Genomic DNA, 13,445 nt, shown 5'->3' with positions numbered 1-13,445 from the left:
CAGCTCACACCCAAAGTACTAATGAAGAAGACTTCATCAGCCTGTCAGGAAGAACAGAGGCCTCCTGGATTAGGAAGCCAGACAACTAAGCCCAGAGGCCTGCTCCTGTCACTACTTACCTTACCAGCCATGTGACTGGAAGCAACTCAACTCACTCATCCTTATCTTCATTGATGCTTCTCCCATATTTTAACATTTTTAACAGTATTATGCATACAATATCTCTTCTGAGCCTCACAAGGACCAGGTAAGGGATTTTAAGTTGTTTGGGGGCCTCTGATTTCATTGTATAAGAATTCCCAGTGAGGAAATTACCTCTACAAAGGAAGATGTACAACCTCTCCACCATTTATGTTCTTAGAGACTTGTTTGGGACACTGAGAAGTCAAACACTTGCTAAAGGTCAGAGGCAGGATTTGAACACAGAACCTTGCAGATTCCAAGGCCCTTGACACTGTGCCACACTGTCCTATCCTATCAGAGCTTCTCTTTCCCCATTGTAAAAAAAATGAATTAACAAGGTTTTATTAAGAGAAAAAAGGGAAATAACAGCAGCTCTCCTTACCTCACAATAGTATCATCAAGAGGAAAAGAAATCAGATATGAAACTAACTTTATGATCAGGCCCAAGTGACCTCCTCTCTGTTATTCCTCCCAGCCCCAGTCCTTTACACTGGTCCAGAACATACTCCCTCCAGACTTCAGCCTCACAGAATTCCACTTTCTTCCTTAAAAAATGCAGTTCAAGTACCACCTTCTCTTTCAAGGTTGATCTAGTGCCCTCCCTCCCAAACAGCCTCTGTGACTTTGAATTTATTTGTATTTACTTTGTAAATCTTTATAAACCTATTTGTTTTCCGCTGGTAGGTAGCTGTATAATCCTTGAGAACAGGTCTCTGATCTTTCTTAATGTATCCCTAGTGACTAACAGAGACTTGGTACACAGTAGATGCTTAATCAATGTATATTAAGTTAGAAACATAGAAAATTACTTTTTGGGGGGGAGGGGTTACAAGGCAATGGGGTTAAGTGACTTGGCCAAGGTCACACAGCTAGGTAATTAAGTGTCTGAGGTCAGGCTTGAACCAAGTCCTCCTGACTCCAGGGCCGGTGCTTTTATCCACTGCGCCACCTAGCTGCCCCTTGACAATGACTTCAATATCAGAAACTCAATTAAATTGGTTTTTGCCCATCTGACCACTGTCCATTCTAATTCACATTTTCACAGTACTTGCTTAATTACTAAGAATATGCAGAATAATCCAAATACAAAGGTTTATTGAGTGGTGGGCCAGGGATAGCTATGGGAAGGGGAAACAGGAACAACTGCCTAAAGAGGCAGTTGCTTGAGTTAGAGACTCAAAGAGGAACCCTTGAGCAGGCTACACATTCTAGGCTGTGTAAATCATTTCTTCACCACTGCCCCATGAAGAAAGAAATTAGGATTCTCCCCACTTTACAGGTGTCAAAACTGAGGCCAGAGATGAAAAGGCCAGAAATGAAAGCCCAAATCAGAGAGCTATTTCATGGCAGAAGCAGTATCTGAAAGCTGATCTCTGAGGCCTAAATCCCAGACTTTTTTCCACTAACCTCCATGACATATGTAGCACATTTTCCTCGGATATTTTTTGATATTTTAGGATAAACACTTTTTGAATTATCATAAAAGCTATTATTCTTATGGATCAAAGTAAAAAAAATAAAGCTTTAACTTGACTTTTAAAAGTTAATAACTACAATTTTAAAATGCAATATCAAAATACCATCAGTTCAAAACTCTACATCTACAAAGGATCTTAGAAATGACCAAATCCAATCTTTTCATTTTACAGACAAAGAAATTAGTGACTTGTGAGGTAAAGTGACTTGCCTAAGGTCACACAGCTAGCAGGCATCTGTAGGATGATTCAAACCTAGGAAGACATTAGGTAACATAGCTTGGTACATGCTGGTAAATCTTCCCAAACTAACTTGGAAAAGGAAAGCTTAAATTGGATCACTATCCTCTCATGTACCCCTGTTCAAAACTGAGCTCACCACTTTTCTTTTAAAAAGCAACTTTCCTTTCCAGACTCCAAATTTATGACTCTTCCTTGGCCAGGTTGTAAAAATTGGAATCAGCATGGTTAAATACAAATAATGTCTCTGAATTCTCTGGCAGACTCTCACACTCAGTCCCTGCTTTAACTCAGGTAATTAGTAAGCTTCCCTGGACCTTAGTTTCCTCATGCATAAAATGGGTTTGATGAGATAGCCTCTTAGGTACCTTTTCAACTCTAAATCTACAAGCCAATGATTTTTCATTTCCCCCCACTTTGTATTCTCTCTGTCTAAGCTGACAACAAGTCCAATAATTTATCCCTTTGCCACCTTCTTCATAAATTCTCATCTCTTCAAATGTAGTTTACTGCCGTCATTTCCAACATGGTCTCTCTACCTTCAGTTCTTATTGCAGACACAGAATAATCTACCTAAAATCCATCTGAATCATGCTGCTCCACTATTCCAACCATGGATTCCTATTACTCAGGTCCAAAGCCAAGTCCTGTATCTGACTTTCCATCCCTTCCATATTTTCATCATGCCATCCTTGCCTTTATCAAAACTCTCCAACAGAAATGCTCTCTCATCAGACATATATCTGCCATGCTGCCCATGAATGCCATTCTTTATACTGCCTCCATACTTTTACTTATTCTGGTCCTTCTGCCTAAAAGACCGGCCCCCCCCCCTCTCTCTTCTCTGGCCATCCTTAGCACCAGGTCAGATACTACATCTTCTCTGAAGCCCAATCTCTTCTCTCCCTTCTCCAAGTTTCATCCTAGCATTTCTAGTTCATGTGACACAGCCCAACTCTTCATTCTCCAATAAGTTTCTGTTATAGACTCATAACCATATGAAAATCTGAATTTTTTCCTCAAATGACTACTAAGTTTTTTCAAAGTTTCATAAATAAACATATAAAAATGAAGGAAACACATCTGCTTTATTCTGAACCACAGATTAAAGACCAATTGCTGTTACCTTTTTAGGACATGGTATAAAAAATGTGCAAGGTAGAACAAAGAGCCACTTGGGTCCTAGACTTAAAAATGTAATTATATGTGGAGATATCACATATTACAAAAGTACATGGGACAGCTAGGTGGCACAGTGAATAGAGCACCGGCCCTGGAGTCAGGAGTACCTGAGTTCAGATCCAACCTCAGACACTTAAAATTACCTGTCTATGTGGCCTTGGGCAAGCCACTTAACCCCACTGCCTTGAAAAAATCTAAAAAAAAAAAGTACAACAGTTCCTATAGGCTGTTTTTACCATGTTCCCAGTAAAATGACACCACCATGATAATTTTAAGTCTATGAATTAGCTTTCATTTTGCATTGGATCTAGGAAACAGAATGATTGTTATGAACATGAGGCTTGTCTTCCTTTGAGAGGCCAGCCCACTCTTGGGGAACATGATCCCTCAACTAGTCATTGTTCAGTACTGAATGGGACCACATCAACCTACCAACTGACTGTAGCCATGAGTTGCACAATTATGTCTATTATGGTGAGGGAGGTGCTATATAAGGTCTCCTTCTCACTTGCCTTTACCAGAACTATTTCATCCTATGGCCTCATTGATAGGAAACAGGACTATTGGTGATGGTTTGTCTGCTGTGGGAGTCTCTTGGACTTGAATTGGTTTTTCTTCCTCCCATTATCAGCATACCAGTAACATGGGACAGGAACCAGCATGGATATCTAATGTCAGAAGTCAAATATGTTCCACGCAAACCTGGAGACATTTGCATGAACTGATGCTAAGCAAGACGAGCAGAACCAGAAAAATATTGTATATCCCAACAGTAACATGGGGGCGATGATCAACCTTGATGGACTCACTCATTCCATCAGTGCAACAATCAGGGACAATTTGGGGCTGTCTGTGATGGAGAATACTGTCTGTATCCAGAGAAAGAACTGTGGAGTTTAAACAAAGACCAAGGACTATTACCTTTAACTTAGAAAAAAAAACTAAATGTAATTATGCTATCTCTTACACTTTATTTTTCTTCCTTCAGGATATGATTTCTCTGTCATCACATTCAACTGAGATCAATGTATTCCGTGGAAACAACGTAAAGACTAACACTGCTTTCTGTGGGGGTGGGGGGAGGGAAGCAAGATTAGGGAGAAAACTGTAAAACTCAAAATAAATAAAATCTTTCTAAAAAAAGATAAAAGAAAAGAAAAGAAAAAAAATATGTTCCATAGATATTGGAAGCAAAACACTAGTAACTCCCTATGTCATCCTCAAAGGTTTCGGTGATAGCAAATGCCCGGTGATAGCAAATTTCCTGCCAGGGTGATATGAACTTCCAGAAGGCAAATGAAAATCTAAAAGATCATCTTGACCTCCAGCAGCTCCAACAAAATTAACAAAATGGAAAGAACTCTGCCCCACTTCTTAGTTTCCCCATTGCCTGGTTTCAGCTAAATAGCTGAAATAAGGAAGTGGAGTCTTCTATGTTGTCATTTTGCATGCTACGGATAAATTTCAAAAAGAAAAAAGAAACAACAGGATGATTTGGAGGGGAATAGTATATCTACAGTAAATATTACACAACAGATTCTGAAGAACATAAACCCCGAATGAGACATTTTCTTGGTCAAATAGTAGATGGTAGCGAATTTATATCAAAGATATCCTCTAAGATGTAGCTCTTTGATCTTATAAATAACAAAATTAATTTAAACTATATGATATTTAACTGGAATTAGGAACATAGACGTGAATTAGTCAACAAGTAAAAAGCATTTATTAAACACTTAATATGTGCCAGGCACTTACCGTCATAATCCTCTGATACTACTTGGTGTTTCAAATCAATCCATTAATAAATATTTCTTAAGAGCCTACAATGGGTCAGGCCTGTGCTAAGCCTAGGGATACATAAAAAGCCCTCAAGGAGCTCACAATCTAATGACACAATCATAATGATAGCAAATGTAATTCAAATCCACACATTTACTTGGATTGTAATAGAAATTGAATGTGAAGTGATCACAAAATTGGATAGTCAATCTCATTCTGGAAAGATCTAAATATATACAGGGACTTCTATCTTTTGACCAGAAACAATATAGACATTAACACTGTGTGCTTCAGATAGCTGAGGATTTTTAAATTCATGAATGGAAATTATTTCTAGATGATGAGTACTAAATTTTGAATAATAAAAATTATAATGATACTGGATTTCATTTTCCAAGTTCTCTCCTAACGTTGAGGGTTTGGGTTTTTGTTGTGTCATTGTTATTTTTACATACTTTCCTAAAAAGAGGTGGAGATTACTGGTAAGGAACCTGACAGGTAATGTTATACTTTTTCTATGTGGGCTAGTTTTGCTGAACTGTTTCTTTCTCTCTCTTTTTTCTTGTTAGTTGTAAGAAATGATGATTTTCCAAGAGGTTGAGGGAAAGGGAGATATTGAGAAAAAAATATATGATGAAAGATTTCAGAAATCTGATCAGTGCAATGACTGATCCTGCCTTCAGAAGACCAATGTGTAGGCATGTATGTTGCTTCTTGGCAGAGAGGTTATGGGTAGAATTGCAGGTGCAGAATGTGGCATGAAATGTCTGACATGGCTAATTTGTTTGTAATCAGTTGGAGACAAACTTTGTCAATCTTTTGTCTTCATTGTTAAGGGAATCTTCCTTCTTCCTTTATATATTTTGTTAAAATGTTTTTATTCTCCAGTGGAATGAAGAGAATTGAGGGAGAGAGTGGGAAGATATATCAAAAAAGAGAACGAATGAAAGATTTTTAAAATACAAAGAAGAAAGTGGAAATTCAGAAGGAAACTCTGAATAATAGGGCAGTGTGGATGCTATTGTATTGCTTTTGTTTTGTTAAAGTTGTATGTAATAGAAACTTGTGGATTCACAGTTGCCTTTTCTGTCCTTTGTATATTGAAATGTGAATATTTATGTTCATAATAAAAAAAACTTATAAAGAAAATAAACATGGGTGATGGAAACACTGAAACTATCAATAAATGTTTATTTTCAACCCTTCTCACCCCCCAAAAAAACTTGACAAGAGTTATGAAGTCTCCCCTGTAGCACAATGACTATTGAAGACCGATTCAAATGTTCCACACTCTACGATCAATAAATTGACACGTACAGTTTGAAGAATTCCAGCAGCGACCCATCAGCTGCACCATGCAGGCAGTTGCCTGAAGCCCAGGAAACATGTTGATCCAATTAGCATGATCCATTCATGTCCTTCAGTCTTTCATCAAAATCAATTTTGGCTTCAGCACTGAGGCTGCCTGTGGATGAATGCAAAAAAAAATCTGTAAAAATGCTATAGAGGAGATGTTTCAGGAAATTTTGTCATCCCTCCTTTTTTTTGGGAGGGGAGGAAGGAGTAGTAGGAAAGTTATAGGGTTTTCCAGATAAAAGGAAAGCACTTTCGATGCAGAGATTTTGATGGGCATAGGAGTGATGAGATTAGTTGGAGACAAACTTTGTAAATGTGTTTGCACTGTGAAGGGAATCTTCCTTATTCCTTTATCATCTCATTTAGGCCACACCTTCAACCTGATTTGGATTGCATTGTCTTCTGGTGGGGCAGTCAGGGAGCACAGGCCCTGGAAACACCCAAGACCACCCAAAAGAGACCCCCCCCTCCCCCAAAGGAAAAATCTCTAATGTGGGACTTGGGTCACTCCCAGGTCACCACCCTCTCCCATGGACTCTGGGAGAGAATTTAAGGAGATTGAGGAAGGGGCTCCTTCTCTGACCTTCCAGCCTTCTGCTGAACCCTGGCCAGCTGGCCTGGCCAATTCAATCAGCAATCCACGTGGTCTTCTCTTTAAAGTCTTTTTAACTTTTTTTATTACTTTCCTAATATGTTGTAACTTCCTTTAATAAATCTCTATTTTCTTTCCAAAACCTGCATTCCCTAGTCTCAGTTGCAATTCATCATGGGGCAGAACCAAACCCAAGAAACCAATCACTGACAACAACAATTTGACATTGTGGAAATATCTTTGCAGCTACCCATGGGAAAGAACCCCCCCCCCCCCCATGGAAATGACAGTGGAAGTGCCTTCAAAGATCTCAGAGCAGGAGAGATCTCGGGTCATCTACACCCTGTTCCCAGTCAGCAAGTGCCCAAAGGCCCTCTCTGAAACCCTGCCTTTATCTAGTGAAAGAATCTGGCAGTCCAGGCCCTAAGACTAGAAACTCTTCCTCCTACTGAGTTGCCTACTGCCTCTATGTAATTTGTGCTCACTCCTCCCAACTAAACTGTGCACTCTCTGGGGTCAATTCAATTCAAGAAGCACCTCCCTGCTAGGCCCTAGGAGTACAAAAATAAAAAGGAAACAGGCCCAGCCCACAAGGAGTTTAATATTCTACTGGAAGGGTACAGCAAGTATCTATTATTCTATTATCTCTTTCACTGGAGACCTTTTCATCATTGACAAGGTCTTCCCTTTTAGTATTACTGGCTGGCCACTGGTGGGGAAAAATACTTGAATCCCCCCATGACTGCCCTATGCTATTTGAAGTCAGGGCCCTGGCAGACTAGAAATATGCACACTTCTCCAAAGGTTTTCCCTCCCAGACTTAATATAGTCTGGATTCTACAGAAGAAATGTCTATTTGAGAAATAGCAGGTAAACTTGAGCTCTTCAAAAGGTAGACAAAGTCCCATTCAGTGATTTGCAAGTGAAAGGCCTTATTAAAAGGCTCCCTGCCATCTTCCCCTTTCTAATCACACAGAAATTAGTTTTTTTCAAATTCAGCCAAAACAGCACTTAGGTTGTAAATTGTCTTGAGATTTAAGGCTTGGGGCCTTAAACTACTCCCAGGCAGTTACATTAGCTGGAGGTCACTAGGTTTAAGAAAATTGTACTAAGTGGGATTCATTCATTCACTCAATAAATAAAAGTGTTTGTTCAATTGAAATGCAGGAGCATTTGTTGAAGGCCTATTTATGTGCTGAGCTCTGTTCTGGGCCCTGGGGATCATAAAGGAGTAAAAGAGTGGTAAGGAGTTTATAATCTCTCTAGGGAGACATACATACACCCCAAAAGCTAATTAACTGCTGCTAAGCTAGGCAGCCCTCCCAAACCACAGGCCCAAAGACTAGACAATAGCCTCAGGACCTTTCCCTCCCCAGTGGAGCCACTTGGGATTTCTCCATCCCCATCTGCTGCTTGAAAGTCCCCCAGGCACCAGCTCCAGCCTCTTCTATTTTCCCAGGACCCATCCACCTGGAGACCCTCAGTGAAAGTTGAGGAAGATATTTTAAAAATGAAAAGAGAAGTAGATCATATACTTTGCACAGCTCTGGGTAGGAGATGTATCCTTAACCAAACAAGGGATAAAGACATTACCAAAGACAGATTACATCTACTGACAGGCTTCTGAACAAACAAATGAATACATCTAGGAAAAGGGAAATGGTCAAATGGGAAAAAAATTGTATTAAAAGTGATGGTTTTCAGAAAAAAAAATATATTTGACATTGATAGCCAAGATACATAGAAAATTCTCAAATAAGTGGTCAAAAGAATTACTAACAACATACAAGCACATGAAAGAATGTTCCAAATCACCAACAAAAGAAATCAAAATCAAACCAGCTCTGAGCTTTCATCACATATATCCATAAAACTGGAGAACAGTTTAGTAACAAAAATGACTAAAGATGAAAATAGTGAATTCTGGCAAGGTAGTGAGAAGAGCAACACACAATCAGAATGTAGTCGGATCTGGAAGTCAACTGAAGTTCAGGGTTAGGGTTTGTTATGGGTGAAGAAATCACACAGCTTTCTGGCCCCAGGGTACAAGGGTAAAAAAAGAAAAAGAAAAACATCAATTAAAAGTTAGAGCAAATAAATAAGTGATAAAGAAAGCTGGTCAGTTAAATTTCTTATAGAGGGTTAAGACATCTTTAATAGATATGACCAGAATTCTCAGATGAAGAAATTAAAGCTATCAATAGTCTAATGAAAAAATGTTCTAACCCCTTATTGATTAAAGAAATGCAAATTAAAATAGCTCTGACGTACCCCCTCACACCTATCAGATTGACCAATATGACTAAAAAGGAAAATGATTAATGTTGGAGGGGATATGGGAAACCTGGGACACTAAGGCATTGGTGGTGGAGTTGTGGCCTGATCCAACCTTTCTGGAGAGCAATTTGCAGTTATACCCAAAGGACAATAAAATGTTGATGCAGCAATAGCACTACTAGGTCTGTATCCCAAAGAAATCACAAAAAAGGGTAAAAAAAAACTCACATGTACAAAAATATACATGCAGCTCTCTTCAAAGTGGCAAAGATTTAGAAACTGAGGGGATACCCATCCATTAGGAAATGGCTTAACAAATTGTGGTATATTAATATGATGGAGAACTACTGTTATGTAAGAAATCATAAGGGATAGGACTTTAGAATAGCCTGGAAAGATTTGTATGAATTGATGTTGAGTGAAGTGAGCAGAAACAGAAGAAAATTGTACACATTGATTAACACACTTTGGGTGATGATCAACTATGATGGATGTGTTCATTTCAGCAGGACAATAATCAAAGACAATTCTAAAGGACTTGGGATGGAAAATATATCCACATATAGAGAAGAAAATGTGAAGTTTAAATGCAAACCAAAGCTTACTACTTGCAATTTTTAAAAGTTATCTTATGTTTTTATTCTCTATAATTTTTTTCCTGTTTAGATTTGATTCTTTTACAACACAATTAATATGAATTTATGTTTAGCACGTATGCCATAGGGTCAGTGTTGAGGAAATAATTAGCAGAGGATATATGAGTAGGGTCAGACATGTAGCTAGCTCCTGGCCATTGCCACCCACCAGAGCATGCTGGAATCAACAACAATGTGGGGGTACATACCAGGGGGGGCCCGGTGTCAGACCTACAGTTTGGCCTCTGCCCAACTGGTGGCCATCACAAAAGGGAAAATACTTTTATCAGCACAGAAAAGATGATGATATTTGTCTGCTCCCAGAGTTTCCCTGCTTCAAGATAAGTATTGTGGAAAGCAATTTGGAATTACGCAAATAACTTGACCAAAAAGGTCATTCCCTTTGGTCTTGAGATGCTGCTACTAGGCTCATACCCCAAGGAGGCTATTGATAAGAACCAAATATTTATAATGGCACTTTTCATGGTAATAAGGAACTTGAAACAAAGTGGATGTCCATCAATTAGAGAAGGATGAACAAATTAGTACACACGAATATAATGGAATATTACTAATTTTACTGTGAAATGACAAATATGGTGAATATAGAAAAACATGAAAAGATTGGCATGATCTGATGTCAAATGAAGAAAGCAGTCAAGAAAATATATGCATGATGGCTTCATCAACATAGGTGGAAAGAGCAATCACCTACTAATTAAAAGTGACCACTGCCGAATGCCAAAGAGCAAGCAGGGCCCCAGAAAAGATAGGAAGAGCTACCTTCACTTCTATGCAAAGATAGCAGCTCCACGGCTAGGGAACACTACTTATATTTTCAGACATTTCCAACATATTGATTCCAACATATTTCTTTCTCATTTCTTTCCTTTTAAAAAAGGGTCTTAGTTATAGGAATAGCTGTCTGGAGTTAAGAGGAGACATGAAGGGAGAACTTTAGGTTCCTAAGAATGGGACAGCTTGATGGCACAATGGATAGAGTGATGGGTTTGGAGTAAGGAAGACCTGACTTTAAATCTGGCTTCAGACACTTTCTAACTGTGTGACCCTGGACAAGTCACTTAACCTGTCTGCTTCAGATACCTCAACAGTAAAATGAGGATCATAATAACCTAGCTCCTAGGGTTTTTGAGAGTCTCAAATGAGATCATAATTGGAAAGCACCTGACGCATAGTCTAGCATATAATAGATGCTTTTTAAATCCAGCCATCCTTCTTTTCTTCTTTCCCTTCTTGCAATAAACTCGTAGAGAGTAGGGGTTGTTTTTTGTATCTCAAACATTTAGCACATTGCCTGACATCACAGTAGGTGCTTCATACATGCTAGCTAAATGACAATGTAAAACAAAAGATTTTCAATAAAAATGTATTTATTTAAAAGAACATAAGGGGGAAAATGGTCAGCAACTTCGGCAAGCTTGCGCCTCTACTCCCCAAGTTCCAACTAATCTCATTGACAATATTCTTAACTCTTTTTCCATTGCTCTTCCCTCTCCCTGCAGCCCCACCAATAAGCCACGGTCCTGTGTTTTTTCCCAGACTTCTGATCCAATGCTAGCCTCAAATCCTGTGAGGAAATGCCCTTGGCGAAGATCCAAGTCTCTGAAATGGGGACGAATCTAATTTTAGTTCTTTGTACAAAATAGAGAAATAGTTTGTTAGAGTGGGTAGGGGGCTGGGCTCCAATTTATGAAGATCTTTTCTAAGCCTGCCTCTAGCACCTGCTAGCTGATGGCTCTGCAGGAGAAGGTGAGTCTGGGTGACTTTGCACAATGACCCCCTCACTTAAATCCAATTCACTTGCGTGTCATGGAATCACCATCCTGATGTTGCAGCCTGCTTCAAGAATGAAGGACAAACAACAACAAAGAAAAGCTGCCACATCCAGGGCAATGGATAAGCCACTGGACTTTTCTGTGACTCAGAAAACTCCCAAGAATCTAGGAGTACGAGGTAGTCAGTCCTCAGGGTGCTGAAATCATCACATAGTCCATATACAAATGTTCATCTTATCATATAGGTTTGACTACCTTTTCCTCAAGGAAAAAAGGTAGAGTCCTAACTACTTTGCAACAGTTTTTTTTTAATGTTTGCTAACTTGAAGGATAAGTGATAAAAGAGAAGAGGAGCAGAAAAGGGTATTATTCTAACTGTGTATCCCCATCCATAACTGGCAGAGGGAGAAATCCCTGAAAAAACTTGAAAAAAGCTACTTGTAGAAATGCATTCCCTTAGTGCTAGTTAGGGAGAGAATTCCTGGTCCTTTACAAGTCACTAAGGAGTTCTACAAGTTAGGAAAAACATTACAGGAGGTGTTTGGTTTTCTTGTACAGATTTCAAAATAAAAATGCCCAAATAAGGTCCCCACCAAGATCAAATCCTGTATGGTAATTACTGACTCTTCTTCTGGCCTTCTCTTCACCAAAAAGTATCTTCTAGCTCCCTTGACCATAGGGACCTTGTATTTCTCACTTGGAATGTTGTTATTTGTCCTTCATTTTTTTTTTAGTTTTTGCAAGGCAATGGGTATAAGTGACTTGCCCAAGGCCACACAGCTAGGCAATTATTAAGTGTCTGAGGCCAGATTCGAACTCAGGTACTCCTGACTCCAGGGCCGGTGCTCTATCCACTGTGCCACCTAGCCGCCCCTTGTCCTTCATTCTTGAAGAAGACCACAACATCAGGGAGGTGTTGCCATGACAAGTATGTGAATTGAATGCTATGCTAAGTCACCAGCCTCACTTTCTTCTCCAGAGCTCTCTGGGTCCAGTGACCAGAAATGGAGCGAGACAACTGGAAATTGTAGTTGAGATGTAGAAAGATGAGAGTGAAAGACACCCAATCATTATCAATCAGTAATCATTTGTCAAGCATTAATATATGCTAAACTATAGGGATGTGGAGATGCAAAAAGAGGCAAAAGACAGTCTCTGCCCCACAAGGAGCTTATAATCTAATGAGAGAGTCAACAAATATATATATATATATATATATATATATATATATATATATATATATATGTATGTATGTATACCAAGTAAACTTTGTATAAGGAATAATAGGAAATAATTAATAGAGGGCAGGCACTGGAATTAAAAGATTGGGCAAGGCTTCCTGTAGAGAAGGTGGGATTTGAGTTGGGAATGAAAGCATTAGAATTAAATAACATTTTGAATTAGAGTTAAACTTGACAGAAGGCCTTTGGACATAGAAATGTCATAAAGAGAGAATACCTCCCTTGTCCTTTGACCTTGCTTGGTTGTAAAGAGGCATGAGACTATACCTCCCTATCTCCAAAGCCCCAAGAATAATTCTTTTTCCTGGGAATAATCAACTCCCCCCCATCTGTGCAGACTCTGATAGGTCATAGTTGCACCTTTAGATCATCCCCTCAGGATGCCCATCAATTGGGGAATGGCTAAACAAGTTAAGGTATATGAATATTATGTTCTATAAGAAACCATAAATGATCAGATGCTAGAGAAGCATGGAATGAATTACAGGATCTGATGCTAAGCGAAGGAAGCAGAACCAAGAGAACAATGTACACATTAATAACAATATTGTGAGATGATCAACCCTGATAGATGCAACTGCTCTCAGCAGTTCAGAGAGCTGGGACAACTCTATTAGACCAGCTGTGGACAATGATATCCCCATTCAGAGGAAGAAAAACAAAACAAATCAAAACAAAAAATTCTT

General features: G+C 39.0%; 1 protein-coding gene across 5 annotated transcripts in view; it reads right to left on the bottom strand.

Annotated features, from left to right (window-relative positions):
• The window catches only part of LOC141500161 (transmembrane protein 182-like), a 266,580-nt gene that overhangs the window by 147,361 nt on the left and 105,774 nt on the right, over positions 1-13,445 (bottom strand). For all 5 annotated transcript variants that reach the window (XR_012471854.1, XR_012471856.1, XR_012471857.1 and 2 more), the window contains one exon: positions 6,180-6,327. The gene's annotated coding sequence lies outside the window, so the exon portion shown is untranslated. The remainder of the gene's footprint in view (positions 1-6,179; positions 6,328-13,445) is intronic.

This window comes from Macrotis lagotis, chromosome X (genome assembly GCF_037893015.1).
Source record: "Macrotis lagotis isolate mMagLag1 chromosome X, bilby.v1.9.chrom.fasta, whole genome shotgun sequence".
Classification (NCBI taxonomy): Eukaryota; Metazoa; Chordata; class Mammalia; order Peramelemorphia; family Peramelidae; genus Macrotis; species Macrotis lagotis.
Note: the sequence above shows the minus strand (reverse complement) of the source record. Positions and strands in the feature narration are given on the sequence as shown.